This window comes from Neolamprologus multifasciatus, chromosome 6 (genome assembly GCF_963576455.1).
Source record: "Neolamprologus multifasciatus chromosome 6, fNeoMul1.2, whole genome shotgun sequence".
Classification (NCBI taxonomy): Eukaryota; Metazoa; Chordata; class Actinopteri; order Cichliformes; family Cichlidae; genus Neolamprologus; species Neolamprologus multifasciatus.
Window position 1 is genome coordinate 17,490,623 of NC_140444.1, and position 22,813 is coordinate 17,513,435.

At 40.9% G+C, this 22,813-nt stretch overlaps 1 protein-coding gene across 9 annotated transcripts in view; it reads left to right on the forward strand.

The window, feature by feature from the left end:
- Nucleotides 1-22,813, forward strand: part of grin2bb (glutamate receptor, ionotropic, N-methyl D-aspartate 2B, genome duplicate b) — a 141,106-nt gene that overhangs the window by 48,425 nt on the left and 69,868 nt on the right. The window lies entirely within an intron of this gene.

The following is a 22,813-nucleotide window of genomic DNA, read 5'->3' on the forward strand; positions in this document are numbered from 1 at the left end:
GATAAGAGCCAGAGCTTAAAAAAAAAAACTGTCACAAAAACTCTGGTGGCTTTCATGCTTTTGCATCAGGCTGAGCAAGGTCTCTTAAATACAGAGAGAGCTGGCTGACTTGTGGGTATTTAATCCCAAACAGGCAGGAAGGTTGAGTTTGTTCTAATTGCAGGGAACAGGGGAGTGCAGTCATTTACATTCATCAGCGAACCTCCATTTGTTGGGATTGAGATAAGCGAAGAGAGAGCGGCAGCGTGGCAGCAGCGGGAAGAGACATTTTGGTGCAGGATTGAAGTTTTGTTCTCGTATCAACGAAATTCCACAATGTGCTGCTCCACGCTGTCTATAAGTGCAATTTACCGTCATCCTATTATGATGCATTTTGTCAGTTTCAGCAAGAAAAGAAAAAGTTGAGTGAAAACACAAGAAGTACAAAATACAGAAAGAAAACTTTTTTTTTTTTTTTTAAGTGGAACCTGCTTGTATGTCTGTAACTGTGGGTTTGCAAAAACCTATAATTGACCATGTAGTGGTGTTTTAGTCAAACTAGTCCTAGGCAATCAATGATGAAGCACTAAAGCTGTTGAGAGATTGTTTTACATGCATGCACTTTACACCAGATCCCCAAAGACACAGGATCCAGTGTGGATTTTGACGGAGTCCATAGCAACAAACTGTTGTTTCCAATCCATGCTGTTGTCATGGATTGGAAAAACACATCTTAAGCCCATTGCATCTCTTCTTTCAGGAGTCATTTTAGGTTGAATGTGTTACTCTGGGACACTCGGATGTGAGGTTAGGGAGAATCTGGAATCAAATCCCCAATCCTCAATTAATGGCTGGCCCACTCACTTCGCCACCTGAGCAGCTTCCAATTATGTAATCCTGTCTTACGTTGAGTGTATTTGCACAGTAGAAACACTGATGCCCTTTTTAAAGAATGAAAATGTGCTCTCAGCATTGTCTGAAGGCAGAAACATGTTTGCTACATGCATATCTTCCCCAGCCGAGTGTTTGTTTGCCACGGACTGCGAGCGTGCTAGTGATGGAGAGCGGCGAGTAATATCTGTTGGTGACAGCTGGTGAGTCTCTCCAGTAGGAGAGACTGACACATCCGGCTCAGTGGTCTTTATCTGTGGTGAGAGTGACACCCAGTGAGTGGCACCTTTGCTGGCACTTATCTCAATCAGCTTTGGCCTGAATCTCAACACTTACGCTACGCTGCACTCGGGCCTCATGCTGCGGCTTACAGCAACATCGGCTGTTAGTGTGCATTTGAAGCCTCGCTTTGCTTAATTCGCCTCAGATGGAAAACATACAGTGGAGCGTGCACACTGTGCTTCAGGTAGCTTCAGGTTGTTGCCGGCTGCAGAGCCATCAAACTGTCACTCTGCAGAGGACCGGGCCTGCAAACTGTTGCTGAGACAGCCAAACAATGACAGTGACAGAGTAATACAATGATTCTACAGTACAATAACTCCTGTATTAAATATCAGTGGTTCTCAGCCCTGGGGGCTGCGTTCTATATTTAGTACAAGGGATGTGAAATGCAAGCACACAGAAAGCATCATGTAAGTCTCTACCACTGCAGATACAGGATACTTTATTGCTAACAGTGTGATTGTGAAATCTTAGCTGATGCACTACCACAGAGCACCTTTGGAGAGATCAGTAGTTGTCACGAGCTGGGTTTTTCTGTGAGTATGCTCACTCTGAGGCTGATGATACCAAGGTGAAGAGGGAATGTGACAGTGCAGCTGTTAGACCCTGCAGAGTGTTATCACACACAGTCCAGTTCATTCAGCAAGCACTGCCGGGGAGTGCCAAATCCCAGAATGTGTAGCTTTACTGTATATAAATTCTGCCTGTTTCTGTGTGTTCACTGTTTTTCTCATTTTTTCCCTATTGTTTCTGCGGATTCCTCACTGTCTCTCCTTTCCTACTTTATCTTTAAACCACATCTTTCTCCTGCTCGTCTCTTCCCTCTAATCTTCCCCTATTTCCTTTTTTTTTTCTTTCTTCTGTTCTGCTTCAAAGTAAGCCAGAGCTTCCCGGCAAGCACTGGCTCAAAGCTTACGTTCTCGCCCTTCAAAGCCACTGCTCGGGTATAAGTGAAGCAAATTCAATACAGCTCGCATTTTCGAGATGTCAAGGGAAATACGAGTATAAATGGTAAATTATAGAAGTGCGTTTCCTCATTCAGGGTCCTGTTGTACGTCGACTTACAAAAATAAGTGTAAAGCTTCTTTTATCATTGTGAAAATTAACAAATGAAATGCTCTCAGAAATCACACACACACACCCAGTGCTTAAGGTAAAACTGTCTTCTCTCAACTAAAGGGGTGCAACAAAATATTATTTTGATTTAATTTGTCAAATTTGATCAATATATTAAAGACAAATATCAAAGTTTAATTTGACCAACCAGAGTCAGTACATGCCTTTTCACATGGGCTCTTACCAAATTAAAATGTCTAAAGGGGAAATTGGCAGAAGGGGGAAGAAAATCAGAAACCCAATTAATGGGTTTAACACATATATAATAAAGCTTTTTGCCTGTTTAGGAGCATTTCTTCTTCAGTTATCACACATATTGTACATCATACCTAACAAAATTTTGTTATTAGTTATTCTGTGAATCTCATAGGTACTTTCGGCTTCTCTCATATTCCCAAGAGGTCGCAATCCACATGATTTGATTTGGCACAGATTTTGTGCTTCCTGACACGCCATCCCATTTATCTTGGCTTGGCATCAGCCCCTGACGCCGGGTTTGTCTCTCCCCCTCGTCTTGAACCAGGGACCTTTCACACGTTCCCATAAATAATATGTAAAATGTAATAAATGCAAACTAATGATAATAAAGTAAACTTTTCAGGCCAATCACACCATTATTTTTCATGCAGACTGACTTTATTGTTAGCATAATGTGCATTTTTTATGTTTGTGGTAGCAGGAGGCGCTCCTTTGATCTCACTTTAATAGGTGAGTGCATTTAAGGAGGGTAAAGTAGAGTAGTGTAAATGTCAAAAGACGGTCTTGCACAGGGTTGATTTATTTTTACCCGTATGGTTCTGTTCTGGGACCTCCCCACCATACTTTGTGCACCCCAGTGCGCCCCAGGGTGGCTGTGGCTACAATGTAGCTTGCCATCACCAGTGTGTGAATGTGTGCGTGAATGGGTGGATGACTGGATATGTAAAGCGCTTTGGGGTCCTTAGGGACTAGTAAAGCGCTATATAAATACAGGCCATTTACCATTTACCATATATGAAAGGCACGAGGTGGAAGAAGATCAACAAGAAACCCATCGCAGCAGATGGTCTAATATTGATCAATTCAAACACAACATGAAAAGGAGGAATTGGGATAGAGGTGGGTTGCAAAGCAGCTTGCAGATTCAGAAAGATCAGAATCAAATGCTTTTTTAATCCCTAAATGTCTTCTGGTTCTGATTCTGATTCCAAATATTCTGAATCTGTAAGTTGCTTTGCCACCCACCTCTATCCCAGCTCCTCCTTTTCATACAGTATTTGAGTTGTTCAATATTCACAGCAACTGTAAGGGGACTAAAGCTGCTTAAATAGCACACCCTATATGAGATGCCTGCCTGGGCTAACGCTATGCTTGATTATTAGAAATCAGTGAGCTGAATTAAATAAAAATTGAAGTTTTGCTCAAGGATGCTGATCTGTCTCATTAAAGCAGAGTTGTGGGCTTTCTTTTAAATAGGTAATATGTTTTGTTTAAATGAAAAATCTGAATGTATCCAGCATAAAATAAGAGCTTGCAGGAATCAGACAGTAAACTTATTATAAATCTTGAAAAATAAAATGTTTCGATAGCAAGTAGCTGCTTTGTAAGCTTTCCAAATGTCAGGTTGTGATGCTAGTCTTGCATGACAGTCTCAGTCTTTGTGGGGTCTTTTTTTTTTAACATGATATGATTAATCATTACATTTTGAAAATATTTAACAGATTATTCAAAAATGATTTGTTTCTTGCAGTCCTACAGCAGCAGGCCCATGTTCATGTGCTGTAGGGAAGGGTGTGGTGGTGGGGTATTTTGTTCTGATGAAACGGTGACATAACTCTGCCTCCGCTGTTGTAGCGAGACCTCATTATGTTGAATCATAAGCCACGAAACAGCAAAGATGTTACAAGGACACACACACACGGCTCGCTCTTCATTATAGGCGCCAGCTCATACGACAAGCAGGCAGGACTCAATATACAGTCCACTTCTGTCAGTTTGAGTTAGCCTATTTTAGTTACATGTAGTAGACTCCATGTGTGAGGACGAGTGGGCGTTTTGCGATCTGCAGACCGTCAGCGTCAATGAGATGATATACGGAGAATGTGGCCCCCTCAGCCTGATCTGAAGGAACCGATTTGAAGAGCAAAGTCAAAACAAAATTGGGACTAGTACAGCTAATAATATTAGCGAGACAATTTGTCACTTCTTTTCCCAAAGGGCCAAATGTGTAATTGAGCTACGAACATAAGTGGCCTGTAATTGAGCTATTATAATTGACCTCAGGTGTGTGCATGAGTAAAACTACGAGCAGGAGCGCGCTCACGTGTGCGTCCTTCTCGCTCTCTTTTCAAATGCAGACTAAGCACATAGGAACGGATATGTTCCTATATTTGTGTGCGTACAGTGCGGCGGAGTATAAGTAGGTATTTTTTCACACTAATGGCATCTTTAGCAAGACCGTTTCTATAGAAACCGAGTTGCCACGGAAACACTGCACGTCTCTTTGAATTAGAAATGTCTTTCTCTATCCCTCGCTTCTCCCCTCTCCGTGTGTCTCTCGCTCGCTCTTTGCTTCCCAGTCCTCTTCTTCCCCGACTTCCCTGGCTTTGACAGGCCAGCTGCTGTCAGTCAAAAAAGTCTTGCACTGTCGAAGGAGACGTGCAGCACAAATGGAGGAAATGCGGGAAAGATGGGTTGGCATCTGTGCTGGAGGAGAGGGACAGAGGGAGGGAGGGCATCCTACTTTTTTTATTTTTTATTTTTTAGAGGGTGAGGAGGGAAAAGGCAACATATTGAAATAGGAAGGAAATGCTGAATGGTATTCAGAAGATAACGAGGAGGAAGATGCTGTGAAACAGAAGAGCGGGAAGATTGAAGGAGGGAGGGCTACAAAGACAGAGGGAAAAGATAGCTGATGAAAGGGAAGGGGTGAAGTGATTGATTTTTGCTCTCTCTGGTGCCCGTGGTATCTGTGTAACCATGCTGCCACACTTATCCGGCCTATCTGATTTAACCGAGGCGCGCGTGATAAAGGGATGGGAGAGAGCGATACAAGAAAAAAAAGAGGGCAGAAAAAGTGCAAGCGACTCAGAGAGGCATAGAGAGAAGAAGACAAAGCAGAGTGGAGGCATTGGGATGATGACATATTGGGGGGGAAATCGCCTTCATTCACTGGGCTCTCATGAATGTGTGAAAGTCGTGGAGGAGTAAGAGATTGACGCTTCAAGAAAAGTGGAGGGAGGGGATGAGGGAACTCTGAAAGGGAAATGGAGTTAAGACGTGATGAGGGAAGGCACGTCATGACAAGGTTTTGAACCGCATGTCTCTCTTTGCGCTGCGCTCTTGACTTCAGCCTGCACTCTCACCCTGTGTGCTTGTTAGAGAGGAAAGCTGAATTGAAAAGACTGAGTGTGGGGATGCAGGGAAGATAGAGGGAAGCAGGAGGGTGAGGCAGAGGGAGGAGAGAGGGCAAATATGAGTTTTGACACAGTTAAAGGCTCACTAAAGGCTTACAGCTGTAGATCAGCCTAGTAATGCAGTGCAGTATGCTGCGCATTCACAGTGCAGATTACGACCTTGTTTCACTTTAATTGCCTGATTTGTCTTCTTTTAAGCAAATATTGAATCTCTAGTGTTTATCTGCTTTGATTTTACCTTGCAGTTGCTGCTTCCTGCTCCTCCACCAGCACCGCAACAGATTCACGTCACATGTGCCCTCCCTGTGTGCGGAAGACCTTTTTTTTTTCATTATTTCTCCTCTTAATGCTCCTTTTTTTCTCTTTAAATTTGCTGTCAAGCCATATGTCTTCCATAAATGTTCCACATTCAAAGCTTTGAGTTCCCCTCCCTTTTCCTGCAAGGCTTTTAATGTGAAAAATCTGCAGGAAGTGCAGGATTTTATTGACAGCGCAGGGTTAATCTGACTGCAAATAATTAGTGAATAAGTGAAAGCAGAACATCTGTTAAATATTGAAATGGAGTGGCGACAGTGTCACGAGCCTATTCTGCTAATGAAGCACTGAATTCCCCATGTGAGCGATCAGACTAAAGGTACCCGTTAATTGTTTCAAGAAGGTTTTGAGAGGATTTGTTATTGAATTCATATCGAGCTCTGAACCCACTTTTTATTGGTGGCTTTGGCTCCAGCTGTAGAATAGATTGTCTGTTAATCATGGGGCTTGGTAGTTAAATCCCCGGCCCCTCCGCTTCTAAAAAGAGACACCGAACCTTAGATTAGCCTTGATGGCAGTCCAGAGTTACTGAAGCTGCCATCAAAACTGTTGTTTGTACCGGCCACACATGCAGTCGTTTTAGTTGTAGCAGATGATTGATTCAAAATAAAATTTTCTGCTCCTGATGTGTTGAGGAGTGAAGGGTTTCTGTTCTGTAACTTCCTCTTTTATTTTGTAATCCCTGGTTTTCATGCTTCCTATTTGCTTCCTGCCTTTGTTCTTTTCCTGACAGTTTCATGCATTCCCTTTCCCTCTCTGTTCGCCAGATTGTGTTGTTAGTTTAATCAGTCAAGCTTGCAAGCCAGTTTGCGTTCCTCATGTTTGTTTGTTTGTTTGTTTTTTAGTTCTGCAGTTCTAAGATTTCTTATATATTTTAGTTTCTTTCCTCATTTTTCTCCTTTTTCCACCGCTGGTTTTGGACTTTACCTTCCTGCCTGTCATCCATTCATGACTTTAGTCCATTTATTAAAGACTCTGCTTTTAGGCTTGTACCTATTATTGGTCTTCCTCTAAAACAAAAACACTTTCAAGTGTTTTGTAGATCCACAAAGTGGATTACAGATTTATGATTAGCGTTAAACTTAAACCTGAGTTTCTGCTGTCCTGGGCAGTTCTTTCATTGAGTATTGTGTTTCTGCTGTGTGATGTGCATTAGCTCACTCAAATTACTTCTGCTGAGATGCTACATGCAGGATATGGATTCTTTGCACTCCGAGGACTGCATATAAAACTAAAATAAACAAAATGTTCCATAAATACTAAGTAAATAAAACAGATTTTATTTTATTATACACTTAAAATTACCTGGAGGTCAGAGAATACTGTCTAAACGTACAGTTGGTTAATATTTGTTCCTCTCAAAAGTGTCACAAGTTCTTATTTTTACACGATGGCTTTCAGGTAAATATTTAATTATTCATTCAACATGTTTTTAAAGGGTGATTTAGTTTCAGATTTACTCTGAAACTAGATTTACTCAGATTTACTCTCTGCTCCACTATCTTCAGTCAGTGTTTCCAGCTGTTGAGTTAGCACATGTTTGTTTATGTTGCCAGCTTTATTTCCCTTCACACACACATAGGAGATCATTAGAGACCATTTAAAAGATATCATGAAGGTTATGTCGGCGAACAGAGCTCAACAAATCCAATGATTGTACTAATCAATCAACCCTTTTGGAGCTGAAGAATCATGTTATCAGTCAAATACATACCACCAGAAGGCGGCCTCCTCCGTCTTACCAGTAGGTCATTATCGCCTCATTAAATGGAGGCTGTGCACCCTGCTGTACAGAAGCAGTACACAGCCATGCGTTTCCAGGTTAAAACAACAGCAAACATCCATATTTGAAGGCTGAAGAGGCGGCGCTGCCTGAATCCACTTTGCTCTCTGCTCTGGTCAGCTTACCTTTCATTATCTCGTGACATTTCTTCTGTTTTCACAAGCTGTATGGTTAGGTTTGGGCAAAAAACGCACAGTTAAACAGGTGATTCTACAGAATCTGTGCCATTTGTAGCTGAGAAAGAAACAATTACATTAACATGTAAAAACAAATTATGTGACATGACTTAGTAGTGCTTAGAAATCAGTTTTCTTATCTTAACATCAAATTTAGGTTAATATTTTCTGAAGCATGACAAACTTGGATTTAACCACATAACACTGCTTCTGTAATTTAACTTTTTATTTTTACAATAAGTTTATGATCATTTCTTTTAGTTTAGCTGTCCCTTACAAATTATTGCAGATTCTAATTAAATATAAAAGAAAAGAAAATACATCAAACACCATCCGTTGGAGGTTGCGGTGAATAATTGGTCATCCAGCTCAGCATTTTCTCTTGAAATGTGCTGGAATTCACACAGCTTTGTCACATATTGATGTTATATTTTGTTTATTTAATACAAAAATGTAACTTAACAATTTACAGAGGTTTAAAATCAAAGGGTTAAATAAACCTCCACTTTTCTTCTAGTCCTGCACCTTATTTGTCTCTCTGCCATTTTTTATTTGCCATTGTTGAACCTGAAAATATATAAAACTCAATCACCTCTTTATATATCGTTTGATTTTATCAGCACAGAAACATAAATCATGCAGCTGGATCGCGGGAGGGTTGGAGCCTATTCCAGCTGTCATGGGGTGTGAGGCAGCGAGAGGTCAATTTACCATAACATGCTAATATTAGAGTGATATTTGTGGACTGTGGGAGGAAGCGATAGCCCCACAGAATCACAAGAAGAACATTCAAACGGCCGAACAGGAAGTGTGCAAAATACTGCACCACTGCGCTGATCTCTGGGTCAAACAGTGTAATGTGTTGCATCGTGAGAAGTTGGGGATATATTTCACATATTTCAGTCTCTGCTGTGTCTGCCCTCATTACATTGCAGTAATTGAATTAGTTTTAAAACTGACAGGGTTCATGAAAAAGTGATTATACTTTATAAAAAAATCTATAATCCATCTATTAATGCTCATATGTGTCTCTCCTATTTTTATTTGGCACACCAGTCGCTTCTCCGGGCCACGTGATAGCCGGGGTCAGGTCTAATTATGTCTCGTGCTCGTTTGGATTGGTGGGATATGGCCCAATCAGCAGGCAAGCTCCCATGTGTCAGTGATTAATTACCTGCGTTCTCCGCTGTGCTAACGAGCTTAATCAACTCCTCATGAAGGAGCTTTCTATTAGCAGGCTGGGCCAGAGGTGATGCTCCCTACCCTCCACCTCCCACCCCCACCCCCTCCACCCTGTCTCATTGTCTTACTTAGACTTGCGATGTCTGACAAGCTCCCCCCGTTCATGTTTTATTTTAGTCGGAGATTGCTACGTGGAGCAAAAAACCTACATTCTCACCTTTATCTTCTGTCATTTTTTTATTATAATGAACAGTTTCCCGTCTTTTACACATTTGCTTTGCAGACTTGATTTAATCTGTTGTTCTCTGCCGTCTTCTCTGCCACTCCGTGTTAGGACAAGGCTTTGGTCTTGACTGACATAACGTGAGTGCTGCCGGAGCGTCACATGTAACAGTGGGAGATTGAATCAGACAATTAATTGTATCTCCCTCTCGGTGCACACAGTGGTGATGGAATGGTGGAGAAAGCTTGAGGCAAACAGTGGTTTTCTGTGCTTTCAAAGGAGCCTTTGTGTTTCTGTGTGTGTGTGCGTGCTGCAGGGGTTTACTGGGCATTACATGTCATTTGGTGTGTGTAAGTGTGTGCATGTGTTTATATGTAGTAGCGAATGTATTTGTGAGACAGGGAGATTAATTTGTTCTAATTAGACATTCAGTTGATGATTATGTTTCAGTAGCTAGTGGTGCAGAATTGAATCCATGATGGAGTCTTTTAGAGGAGATAATAGAAACCCTCTGGTGTTTTAATGAATTCTGATGGCAGAGTGCTGGTTGTAGGTTTATCACATCTGGTTACCATAAGAGAAGAACTCGTAAGGGGAAAAAACATTTTAAATCAGTGTTTATAGCACTGTGGAGTCTGAACTTTCTTCTAATTTCCTTAAATAGTCTTCAGGAATAGTTTTCCAGGCTTCGTGAAGGACATTCAGAGCTCTTGTTTGGATGTTTGTTGCCTTTTGGTTAGTTCTCTGTTAAGCGTTAAACACACTGCTTTAATAATGGTGAGGTCTGGATTGTGGAGAGGCCAATCCATGACCAACAGTGCTACAGGGTATGTTTTTCTACCCAGGTATGCTTTGACTACACTGACAGTGTGTTTGAGACCATTACCAGCTAGATTCTTTACACATGGTATTGCATGGTGGATCATAAATCTTAGTCTGCTGGTAACTGCATAAAGATACAATTTAAAATTGTCCTTTGTTAAGTTGTCCATTATGCACAGACACAACAGTGGTTTATCCCTTGAATTAGGTGCCTTTCTTGTGCCTGAAGGATTCCTCGCTCAATGTTAAGTGGCTTAAAAAAACAAGAAAGCAAACAATACATACACCTGAAATGGTACAAAGACTTAACTGAAGATGGGTGAAAAAGCAATCAGTGTTGAGAGAAAAGCTTTAAAGACCTCCAGAAAGTCTGGAAAAATATTGCTTAAGACCACTTAGAACAGACTCTGAAGCAGAAGTGCAGAAATGAGGCGTGACTGAAGACCTTTGCACAGTGAAGCACCTAACTACTTACACTCTAAACAGCGCTCTAATATATCCTGTCTTCGTGATGGTTTAGTTGAATTGCTTTAGAGAGGGCTTGATGGATGTGATCTGGAGGCTGATGTTTGGGGTGGCTTATTGAATTGCAGCTGTCTGAGTACACAAAAGCACTGCACAGGTGTACCTTCCGGTATTTCATTCAATTTCAGTCTTCAAAAGGGGAAGTAAACAAATATGAGCATTGCCTGCATTCATTCAAATAATGAGCTTTTTATTACAATTTAAAGTTTGATGTAAAATCATAAACCCTTCGAATATAACACAACACAAGGGACTTTTATTCTCTGAGTGATAACTGAATGCAGCCGCCTCCTCTGAGTCTGTCAGCTGTGACCTAGCGCTGCTCGCTTAGCCAAGTGTGAGCCATGTGGCACTCTTCCTCAGCCAGTGATTGAGCCTTTTTCTCCCTGCTTAGTGTGTGATTTGAAGATGATGTCACTGTTTAAAATGGTTTGGGTCTACTCCTGCCTCTAGAGGGGAGGATTACAAATCAATACAAAGTTGTTCTGAGTGATCACCTTTATCATGTGATGAGACATTTCTGTCCTGTGGGGAGTGGTCTCTTCCTGGATGCCACTGCCTCTGTTCCTCCTGGAAGAGACACAAGAGAGCCCTGAAAGGTTGGATGAGTATGAAGTTGATGTGAATCATGTGCTACAGCCTTGCTGTGGCGCATCACCTTTCTGAGAAACTTTAGGCTGGATTTTGCAGCAGGTTGTCATCTGTGAATAACAGATCTTGCTGCAGCTTAATGTCTTAAAAATGATCAATTACCTTTAAACACTTTATAACATGACTTCATATGTTTACTCTATTACACACTTTAATTTTGACATAGCAGAGGGAGTGAGTATTGATAATCCTGTTATTCTTCTCAGAATAGCTAAAAAAATAGTTTGCCTCACTACTGGGGATAATAGAGATATGACTCATAATTTTGTTAGTATGACTGTAATTTAGGATGATCTAAGAGGACCAAGAAGGGAAGGCTTAAATGTACTGAAACCGAGACTGTGCACAAGTCTTTGCACAGTTTTGCTAATCACAAGTCGTGTGAACAGATAACAGACAACTTAGCAAAGAACCAAATTGAAGTTGTGTCTTTAGGCTCTTTGTTACTAACAGTCTGTCACAAAAACACATCATTATCTGAATGAATGAATCTGTGATGAATGTCAAAGGTAATGTAGTCCGACAGGCAAAGTGCTGTTAATTGAAAACGTTGCATCTGCTAGTGTGGTGTACAGTGCGTTCTCAAAAGGATTTGAGAAACCTGGTCAAGTAAAGGACAAAAGAAGAGGTGGCAGCTCTATGAAAGGTCAGACTGTCTACAACAGTTGACATGTGTCTGGAAATCATGTCTTAAAACAGGAAAAAATCCACCTCAGACCTGACGCAGGACCTGACCATTCATTAGATCCATCTGCTGTCGGCTGAAACCTCAGCAGAAATGATCTCAGTGTCTTTCAAGATGTCATTCTTTAGAAAGGGAAACAGAGAGAAAAGCCTGAGGTACACAAGAACTGGATGAAAATCGGTGGCGACAAGTGTGATGGAGTGATGAAACCAAATTGAAAATCTTTATTCAAATCATTGGCAGTATGTACAGAGGTCAGGAGAGTGGTATGCCAGTGCTTGTAAATGGCTTATAGCTGCATTTTAGTCAGTGGTGTTAAAATTCATGCAATTATGAAGACAGGAAGGTACCGTCAGATTTCTATCCACTGGGTAATAACATCTGGAAAGCATCTGATTGGCAAATTAATTAAGTTTTCAGCATGACAATGAAAAAACAAAACACTGAACGTAAAAGCATACCTGTCAACAAAATCCTACAATTGATCGCTAAAAGTCGTAGATTGGCCTCCCAGAGCCCAGACCTACACGTTATTGAAGCAGTGTGGGATCATTTTAATAGAGAACAGAACAAAAGGCAGCCAACATCCAAAGAAGCCTGCAGAACTATTCCTGAAAACTACTTAAATAAATTAGAAGAAAAGCTATTTTGAAGAATAAAGGCAGTCATACTGCATTAAAATCTGCACCACTGCATAACACACACAACATAAGCGCATTAGAGTTGTAAAATCTCTGTTTTTGCCTCATTTGCTGTTTTTCCCTGTATGTTTGCACATTTCAATTATTTCCCGCACCTGCATCCTATTGTGATAGCAAATTGTGAGAGGTAGCTTGAGACTTTTGCACCGTACTATATGGTTATTTTTAAAAAGTCATTCTGCAGAAATCATGTGTTTTCTAAGTAAACAAAAAGGTAATCTTATAGGTACGTTTTGACCAACTGAAAACTCGCCTGAGGCATTATACCAAATGAAAACATGGAAATAAGTGAAAAAAAAAAAGATTTAGTCAGTATGTGAGTGAAGAAGAATAAAAATCGAACTTCTTTTAGCTGTAACATTGTAGTCAGAGCTACTTAAAAACATATAGTGAGCTATTTTAAAAATATACATATATTTTGAGGGGGGAAAAAAGGGTCAGTGTGCCCCATTTCTGTTTTCTGGAGCTCTGCTTGATGTTTTTAGCCGCAGTGCTGAAGTTGGTTAAACTGCTGTTGATCTGTGCTGGTACAGCCTCTCATGCTGCCGTCCACTGTCATTGACTCGTTCATCACCGCTGTCAGCATCCCATCAGTAGAGACGCATTATGGTGAGAGCTGAGCTTTTATTTCTCTGTGTGGAAATCTGAAATTTCAGCACCAGATGCTCTGAATGAAGGCATAAAAATCAAGTCTCACTCGTCAGACATGAGACTCTTGCAGACTGCATCGGCACTGTCGGTTCACAGAGGACTCGGTTTTATATTTGCCATATTTAAGGCAACACTCATTCGAATAAGTGTTTATAAAGATAAAGAATAATTAGGTGACGGCATTAAAAGAAATCATTTACAAATTAATTTAGATTGTAGGGACCACATAACCAAGGATCCTGCTGATGGCAGTCGGTACCTTTAGGCAGAAGTGTGCTGTTTGTTAACCAATAACAGCTTTCTGCAGGGAGCTGATGCACTGAGCCTGCTGTAAGGCTGTAGCATGTAATTTGCAGATGTGTGAGCTTTACTCAGCAGGTGGGGAGGAAGAAAGGAGCTGCCTTCCAGTCACTAGTGGGAGACTCAACATATAATTATTTTTGGATCCACCGTGCTTCCATGTATACATTTTGATGCAGTTTTGTAAAGACAGATTTAGTTAGAATAAATATCATTAAAAATCTTTAAAAAGGGTAATTCAATCCAGATTCTTCAGTAGAAGAGAAATTGTTTTCAAAGAACATTTGATTATGTTTTTAGTTGTTAATAAACTTGGTGGTAATTACTAATAATTATGACTACAATTGTCGTTCTAAATTAATATAATCTGAAGCCTGAAGATGGGTTGTGGGAACTGAAATAAACGGGTTCATTTCTCTTCTTTCACCAGAAAACAGGGTTTATTTGCTTTATTATATATAATACGGCATATACACAGTATACAGCGTAAAACACATGTAATGCAGCACACCTGTGGTCCCTTTTTAGACACGCCCCAGCATTCTGCAGGTATCATTTTTAGACAGATGCTCTCAGCTTGCAGGTCAGTTTAAAACAGTCTTGCAGAATCAAAGCTTGATACGAGAAAAGAAAAAAAAGTGACCTGGCACTGTTTTTCTTCATTCTGGCATTGCCTCCACTCTAGGTGATTCCCTTGCAGGAAGGGATTCGATTTTCCCCAACCAATTACTAGAAACTAATATAAGCTCTTGAAGCCAATGGCAGCATTTTTAGCCATGCCAACATACTGAGTTTTTAGGAGTATAGAAGCGGATTCATACAAAACAGTTTAGATTGGTTCACCATGAGCCTCCAGGATGGCATTGGATATTTAAAATATCCTGATGGAGGCACTCCACTCAGCAAATTTTGACAATGGTCTTAGCCCTGCTTTAGTTGAGTCACGATTGGCTAATCATTACTCCTCTTGCGGCACATATAGGACAGGAAACTGCTACGCCAGACGTCCACTTCATTGAGAGGACTTGAAGGTGGCGAACTGAGTGAGCAAGTAGTCACAGTTTTCATTTAAGCTCGTTCCTAATTAATCCGTGCTGTCACAAATATACAAGTGGTGGATGGAAGAATCTGAAAAAAAAAAGTATTTTCTGCCTGTTTAGGCTTGTTGAACAGGTAGATGTAAAGAAAGCAGAGCTTTCACTTCCACTTGAGCTCAATGTCTGCCCTACAGATGCTGCCATTTTACTGTCTGTGGATGCCTTAAAGTTGAATTGGATGAAACTGTAGTTAAAGTAGCTGTCTGGTGGTGAAATTCATATGAGACAGCCATCTACTGTCTTCCCCCACAAGCCTTACCGAAGGCCCTGTGTTGTGTCAGCCATCCACATCCTCAGCTCACTTCCTCAGAGGTGTTTTTGGGGAAGAAAATGACCTCACACTTACATATGAGGATACCCTTCTAAGTTCTGTTCACAACTCTAAAAATGGTTGACCTTGGAACATCAAAAGCTGGCACATCACACTGGGAACACACCCAGTGGGTCAGTAAAAACAAAAAATAAAGACGTCTAAATGTTTCCTCGCCTGGTGCAGAGCACCCATTTAAAAGCCTTCCTCGATGTCCTTAAGTCGCTCCACATCCATTTACATTTCCATCCTGAGGACTGCACATGGCTGCTCTGCTATGCCTTAATTTAGAAAGAAGCATTCCATTAACATTAATATGAGGTGGCACACACACACACACAAACACACACACACACACGAAATCTGAGGAGTGTTGGAATACGCCGCGATACACATTCGGTTGATGTAGCCTTCATTCATTTAATTTTAGACTCTATGTAAGGACGTTGGTTTGACAACAACAGTGACCATCTTTTTAAAAATCTGTTTGCGTAGCATGTGCGTGCTCGCGTGTGCGTTTGTTGAAGCCAGGGGGAGAGTAAGCGTGTGTAGTCTTTGTTAAATCCCACAGCGAGGGGGAACGTTGCGACCCAGGAGGTTTGCTTGGACCGTTCTGCTGTTTTCTAACATGGACTGGCCTCTGGTACTTCTGCAAATGTTCCCAAAACAGTGTCGAATTAAACCGTCACTGTTAATTACAGCAAAAAGCTTCATTAGGTTACTTGTTAAGGCAAATGTAGACAAGCGCCCTCTCAGTCATCTCCACAGCCTCTCTTTCTCTCTCTAAGCTTAAAAAGAAATTTATCACTATGTTTTTTTTTAATTTAATTGATTTAAAAAATATATATTTGTACATTTTATGTTTAATTTATTTAATTTGTAAAAAATTGTAATAAATTCTTATTTATTTATTTATTTTTATTCTTTTATTTATTTTTTCGTTTCACTGACTTGAGCCAGTAGCATTGGAGTTGTTCAAGCATGCACTAATGATTACATTATATTGCTTAAATTACTCCGTTATGTTTACTCCTACATAATTATGCACATGATAGGGGACCAAATAGAAATCAGCTCTTTACACCAGCAGCGCTTAATCAGTCCAAGCCAACTTTTATCAGCGCTAACAATGTTTAATGAAGACATTCTTAAATGATAACGAGTTAATGAATGTTGTTTTTACTCGCCATCTGTATGTTTTATGATCTCAAATGCTGCCTCGTATCCAGACGATGGGTTTGTAAAATAACCCATCACCACCGCCGCCGCCATCACCGTCATCATCATCGCTCCACTGGCAGTTGTGGGAGTGAATCATATTTCAGCGCTTCTGAAATCATTTCCTAGACCCAAAATAGCAAGGGTAATTCAATCAGAACATTATGGGATGTTTAAAATGAAGTGTACTGAATGGAGCCGAGGATTAGACGTCGAAACAGGGTCATTGATAATTAAACAGCCGAATATAAGATTAATTAAAGCGCCGTGTGTGTTTGATTAAAAATATGATGATGAAGCAAGCTGGACTCAAACTGAGAGATTGACAACAGCGATGGCGGGCGGCGGTGCTCGGGATGTGCGGAGGAGAGATAGACAGAGGGAGAAAGATGAAAGGTGGTGAAAGATGAGTGTGATGAAGTGGAATAAGCTGAGTGTTGGAGGGATGTGTGCGCACTGCCACTTGTGCACATGTTTTGTGTGTGTGTGCGTGTTTGTGAGCCCTCCTCTCTGGGAGTTCTTAGGGTTTGCCTGTTTTCTCAAGCGAGACTCTACTCTTGCTCAGCCTTAACGGCTATTGCTCTCTCTCTCTCTCTCTCTCTCTCTCTCTGTCTCACACACACACACACACTCACTCTCTCACTCTCTCTCCTCTTTGTCTGCCTCTCTTCCTCTCTGCTGTCTCTCTACCCTTCAATCCTCTCCCACCAGGGCTTGTTGAGCGGTGGGCCGATATGTCGCTCTTCCTCTGCAAATCTAATTGGAGACAGGCTTTCATTGGCATGACATGGAGATGAGTTGCCAAATCCTTTCAGCCCTCCTGCTAGAGGCTCTCTCTGCTCGGCTCTTGTACAGTGCCGCGCGCTGATGCAGAGGCTGCAGCCACAGAGGCGGCCTCGACTCCGGCCACGTATCCAGAGAAGTGTCTGTGACGATCTGAGAAAAAAAAAAAAAAATCAAACGCACCCAACGCCCGCTGTCCTGATGGGTTTAAATCATGCAGCAGCCACTTGATGCTGTTCTGGCAGACATAATTCATTCATACGTGTAAGAATGAGAGGGATAGTTGCCAGCACAGTGGGGACTTGTGCTTTATGTACACACAGATGAGTGTGCACATTAAAAATACTGGGTATCTCTGTCGTCCGCTGGGTCTCGAGTGAGTTCAGCGAGAGTGCGGAGTCACTGATTTAACTGTAGGTTATGCTCACATGTTAGGCAGCAGTACCTCAGGGAGCTGGAGGAATCACACACACACACAGAGGTTTGTGTTCGTTATCTGGCTCTCTGGTGTCATATCTACCCAAACTTTGAATAATGCCTCTCAAGTGATTCCACCAGCCTTCGTCCTCTCTCTCCCCCCCCCCCCCCCCCCCCCCCCCCAAAATTGACACAACTAACTGTTGCAGACTCTGTGGTGCTACACCTAGGCCTTTTAGAGATTCCTGTGGTGTAGCCAAAACACCAGAGCCGTGTTTAATGGGAAAAAGAAGCTTTGGCATGATACAAAACGAGCAAGTGTGGTGATTAGTGTGGGGAAATAAACAATTGTAATACAGTAAATGGTCATGACATGCCACAGGAGAAGGGGAAAAAAAGGGATGGGGCGGTAAATGTGCTGCTTTTATTTATTTATTTATAATTAAATCGCTCAAGAGTACAACTTTTATGGGATTTACACGTGCTCTGTGAGTGTGAGAGAAACAATGATGGCAAAATTAAAAAATAAAAATAAATAAAGCAAATTGAGCACCAAAACAGTTACCCTCCCATTTCTCCACAATAAACGTACCTCAGTGCTTTGTGGATTTTTTTAGGAACTACAGAAAAAAGTGGATGTGGTAAAAAAAAAAAACCCAACTTGCATACTAATCAAAACTTTTTTTAGCAAGCTGTTTTCTTGGTCTTTGAGGTGTATTCACAACTGGTCGCGACATCAGGTAGATTCACATTCAGTTTGGATTTTTTACACCCTTCCTAATTCCTAATGCAATGCCAAAGGTATTTTGTGTCTCCTCCCAGGACTGATTCAGGGATTGTTGTTAGGTGAATGTGAAAACCACCACACTATGGAACCACTAGGCCTTCTTGACGTTTATAGTCTATAAATGTAATTTAGTTGTCTTTGGGAGGGCTCTTTACTGTTGTTACTGTTTTTCAGTAATCTGCATCCTGTATTGATTTAACAAGCATTATTAATCCCATTCAACATACAGTTCAGAGCAATACCTAAAAAAACAATATATAAATAAATCTGGCAACTGTTTGAGCTTTTATGCTACAAGTGATTTTGTTATAATACAGATCAGGACGAGTTCCACTGTGTCTTTTGTGGATCTAGGGAAAGCGTATGATAGGGTGCCAAGAGAGGAAGTGTGGTGCTGCATGAAGGAGTGGCACAGACGTATGTGAGGGTGGTGCAGGGCATGTATGAGGAGAGCAAGACTTTGGTGAGGTGTGCAGTAGGAGTGACAGATGGGGTTCAAGGTGGTGGCGGGATTACATTGGATCGGCTCTGAGTCCCTTCTTGTTTGCAATGATGATGGTGTCACGGTCACCGAACCTCTCTGCTAATAAGAGCTAAGCCTTCCATCTGACGTCAATCCAGGGGCAACCAGAGCAAGGCGCTGCACATACCAAATGATTGAAAAACTTTGAATTCAGGTGTTCCAATCACTTCCTTGTCCATAGGTGTAGAAAATGAAGCACCTAGGCATGCAGACCACTTCTACAAACATTTGTGAAAAATGGGTCGCTCTCAGCAGCTCAGTGAATTCTAGCGTGGTATCGTGACAGGATGCCATCTGTGCAACAAGTCCAGTCGTGAAATCTCCTCACTACTAAGTATTCCACAGTCAGCTGTTAGTGGTATTATAACAAAGTAAGAGTGATTGGGAACGACAGCAACTCAGCCACAAAGTGGTAGGTACACGTAAAACCACAGAGCGGGGTCAGCGGATGCTGAGGCGCATAGTAAGCAGAGGTCTGGGTAGAAGAGTTGAGGCTATTATAGCTGCAAAGGGTGAGCGAATTGTAGAGGAGGGATAGTGGATGCATTGGACAAAGGATGTTGAATAAGGAGCTGACAGGTAAGAGGAAGACCACAGAGAAAATTCATGGATGTGATGAAGGAGGACATGCGGAGGGTTGGTGTGACAAAAGAGGATGATCGGGGTAGGGTGAGATGGAGGCAGATTATCTGCTGTGGCGACCACTAAAGAGAGCTACAGGAGATGCACACAGGGAAGATAAATCTTCCTCTTTCACAGTCACATGCAACCATTTATGCCACTATCTATGCTGCACTCAGTGCAGCCTTTGATGTGAACAACTCTAACTCTATTTAACCTGGGTCATAGATCCTTTCACATATTTAGTCTCCAGTGTGTAGACACGGTCCACACCCCATTTTTACTATCCATCCACTCGTTACTTAACGAGCTGTATTGGGGTGAGAGGCAGGGAACACCCTGGGCAGGTTGCAAATGTATTGCAAGGCTAACACAGAGAGACAGATGACCATTCACACCTATGCTGAATTCAGTTTCACTAATTAATGTAATGCGCAGGTCTTTGGACTGTGGGAGGAAATTGGAGTACATAAAGAAAACCCACACAAGACAGTCCTGTCCTGTCCTGTCTTGTGTGCTGGCTCACCTCTCCACCTTTACTGGATTTGAGGAATTTATAGTCAACCAGAAGCAAGCAGCATTAGTACATTAGCACTACACAACACTCATCAGCAGGGTTATATAGTCAAAATGCAACAACTATGCTTATCAGCCAAAAAGTTTTGTGATGACATAACAGTGTTTTAGGTTTTCTTAAACTTCGGATTAAGAACCTATGAACGACTGCATAAAAACAATGTGGTTTTATTTCCCTGTTTTCCACATCCACTGCTCAAGCTGAGCCCATTAGTGTTATTAAAAACCAGTCATGTACATGAAGCCCTTTTCGAAAATTTTATAAAAAGACAATTTGAAATATTAAAATGTCTGTTAGAAAAAGCCTCAATTTTGAAACTTTTTAACATGTTAATGTCAGTTTAATTATCTTCTACTAATTATCCATATCCATTAATTCTATTAATTATCATATAATCATCCATCAGGGGTGAAAGTGATGGCCACAGACTAGAAACGCAAAAGCTTCTTTCTGTCTAGAATAAAAAAAACGTTGTTTGAAAAATGATTCATCTGCTATTGTTATTATTGTAAGCGGCCTGTTTAATGGGTGCAAATAGAGAGCTTGCAACAATAACTTCAGACAGTAGGGCTTAGTGAACAGTAGACTATGATGGCAGTGTATATAGTGTCTTCAGTTCATTAGAAATAATTGTTTGGTTTTATCAGTGTGAGCCTCAGATGTAATTGCTTTCAGAGCTCAGTCCTTTATATTTGTCCAACCTGCAGACATTCTCAACAAATCAGACACCTTAAATTAGACATTGGAATTCATATCACACACACACACACACACACACACACACACACACACACACACACACACACACACACACTTGTGATTTATAGAAAAAGAGACACAAAAACAGAGCTTGAAAATTAGGTGACAAGCCGCTTTCGCAGGCTGTCGGTCAAGCGGCGTGTGATGCAAAATGACAGGCAGGCAGGATAGCAGGCGGGCAGAGAGGCAGGCTGCCTCGGTAATGGCACACACACACACCTGCAGCCCACAGGACACTTCACACCAATGTGAAATGAACTAATGGAGCTGCAGGACATTATGTAAAATAGACGACAGAGAGGAAAAAGACAGGGCAAGGTCAAAGGATTCAAGAGAAAGAGAGAGCGAGAAAAAGGCGACACTAATGCCATGCGAATAAAGGACAGAAATTAAATTGGGTGTGATTAGGATAAGAAAGAGAAAGTAGAACGAGACGATGATTAGCTGTAATCTAAGTAGCAGAGAATGAAATAAGTAGTGCCCTCACAATCCGTCTGAATGGCAGGTTTGGTCTCGCGAGTGATTAGACCATTCTGAGCCCTCTTAGAAAGTAGGAATCAGGAGAAAGGCGATACCAAGACAAAGAGGGACTTTAAGGAGAAGGGGGATACTGTGTGAGTAAGTAAGTTAGAGGAAGAGATAAAGAAAGATAGGGAATGACTAAGTAGCTTCGATGTACATGAGAGGTGGCGGCTGCACAAAAAAGAGTTAAAGAGAGGAAATGTTTAAAGGTGAGCGAAGCAAAGTGGGTCAGTTTCGCCAGAGCGCCACTTCAGCTAGTTATCTGTTTTTGGTATCTGACCTCGCAGAGGGGTTTGGCCTTATTTGGCAGCCCCATTTAAAGTGGGATGTGTTCTTGTGGTTGTGTTTTTTCTGCACACCTTTTAACTAGATTAGTAGATATGCTTTTGGTGTAGTGTGGGTGGCAATGGGCGGAGGGAGTCTTTATTATTAGGAAAAAGCTCTAATGCTTATAATAAAATACAGTTAAAACTTCAAAATTTATTCACTCAGTCACATTTTCTAAAGCTGTGAAGTGGGCCAGATTGGAATATTTTCCGGGCCCATTTTGGCCCCTGGGCCTTATGTTGGACACCTTTAATCTAAAGCATTTTCAGCTTAAGCCCTTAAAAGTTTGAACCTTGAAATAATTAATTTTCTATTTTTTTCTGAATTTTTTTGTTTTGTTCATTCCCTGATTCTATATCCTCTGATAAAATATAACAAATAAAATATGAATTTGCAAATATCAGTTTAGATTTGTGTATTATTTGCTACATATGGCATTTATTTATTTTGCAGTTTATTGCTTAAAAATATATTCTGCAATTTATTGTAATTTTTTTAGGGAGAAAAACATCACGTTAAGTCAAGTCTCAAAAACTCAGAAAAAAAAATCATGTATCAAATGTAATACACTTGGTATTACCAAAAAATAAATACATAAATAAATAACCAAAGTTGTGTATAGTTGGAGGAGACATAGGTGTAATTGTGAGTCTTAGTTACGTCAGTCTCTAACTGTGGGGCAGCAGATGAAATATAAACAACTGATAAAAAGTGTGAGGTGTGTTTGATCAGTCATATAATATTCTATGTGTTGTATTTGACACATTTCCGCCTTTTAATTATGCTTACATGCTCCTCTGTGTTTGGTTTTGCTGATTAATTTAATATGCCGCCAACCTGCCGGGGCCTGCAGATGAAAATTAGCACGTGTGGCTAAATGTGGTATTTACATGATGAATTGAAGTGCTAATGTTAACTGATATGCAGGGTCAAACATAGACATAGTTCACAGATGGATGGATCCAGGAAACACACATTAAACCTGTACGAAATTATTATTATTATTATTTATTTAAAAAGGAGGCTCTCATTCTTTTTATTTATTTTTTATGTTTCATATTTAATTAATAGAGATAATTGTACAGTTATGATTGAAGGTCAAAAACCTGTTTTGAAACCTCTTTAGGGCCATGATTAAAACTCCAGCATGTTATCTATTTATACGTTTGTTGGCATAAAGAAGAACATTCTGAGA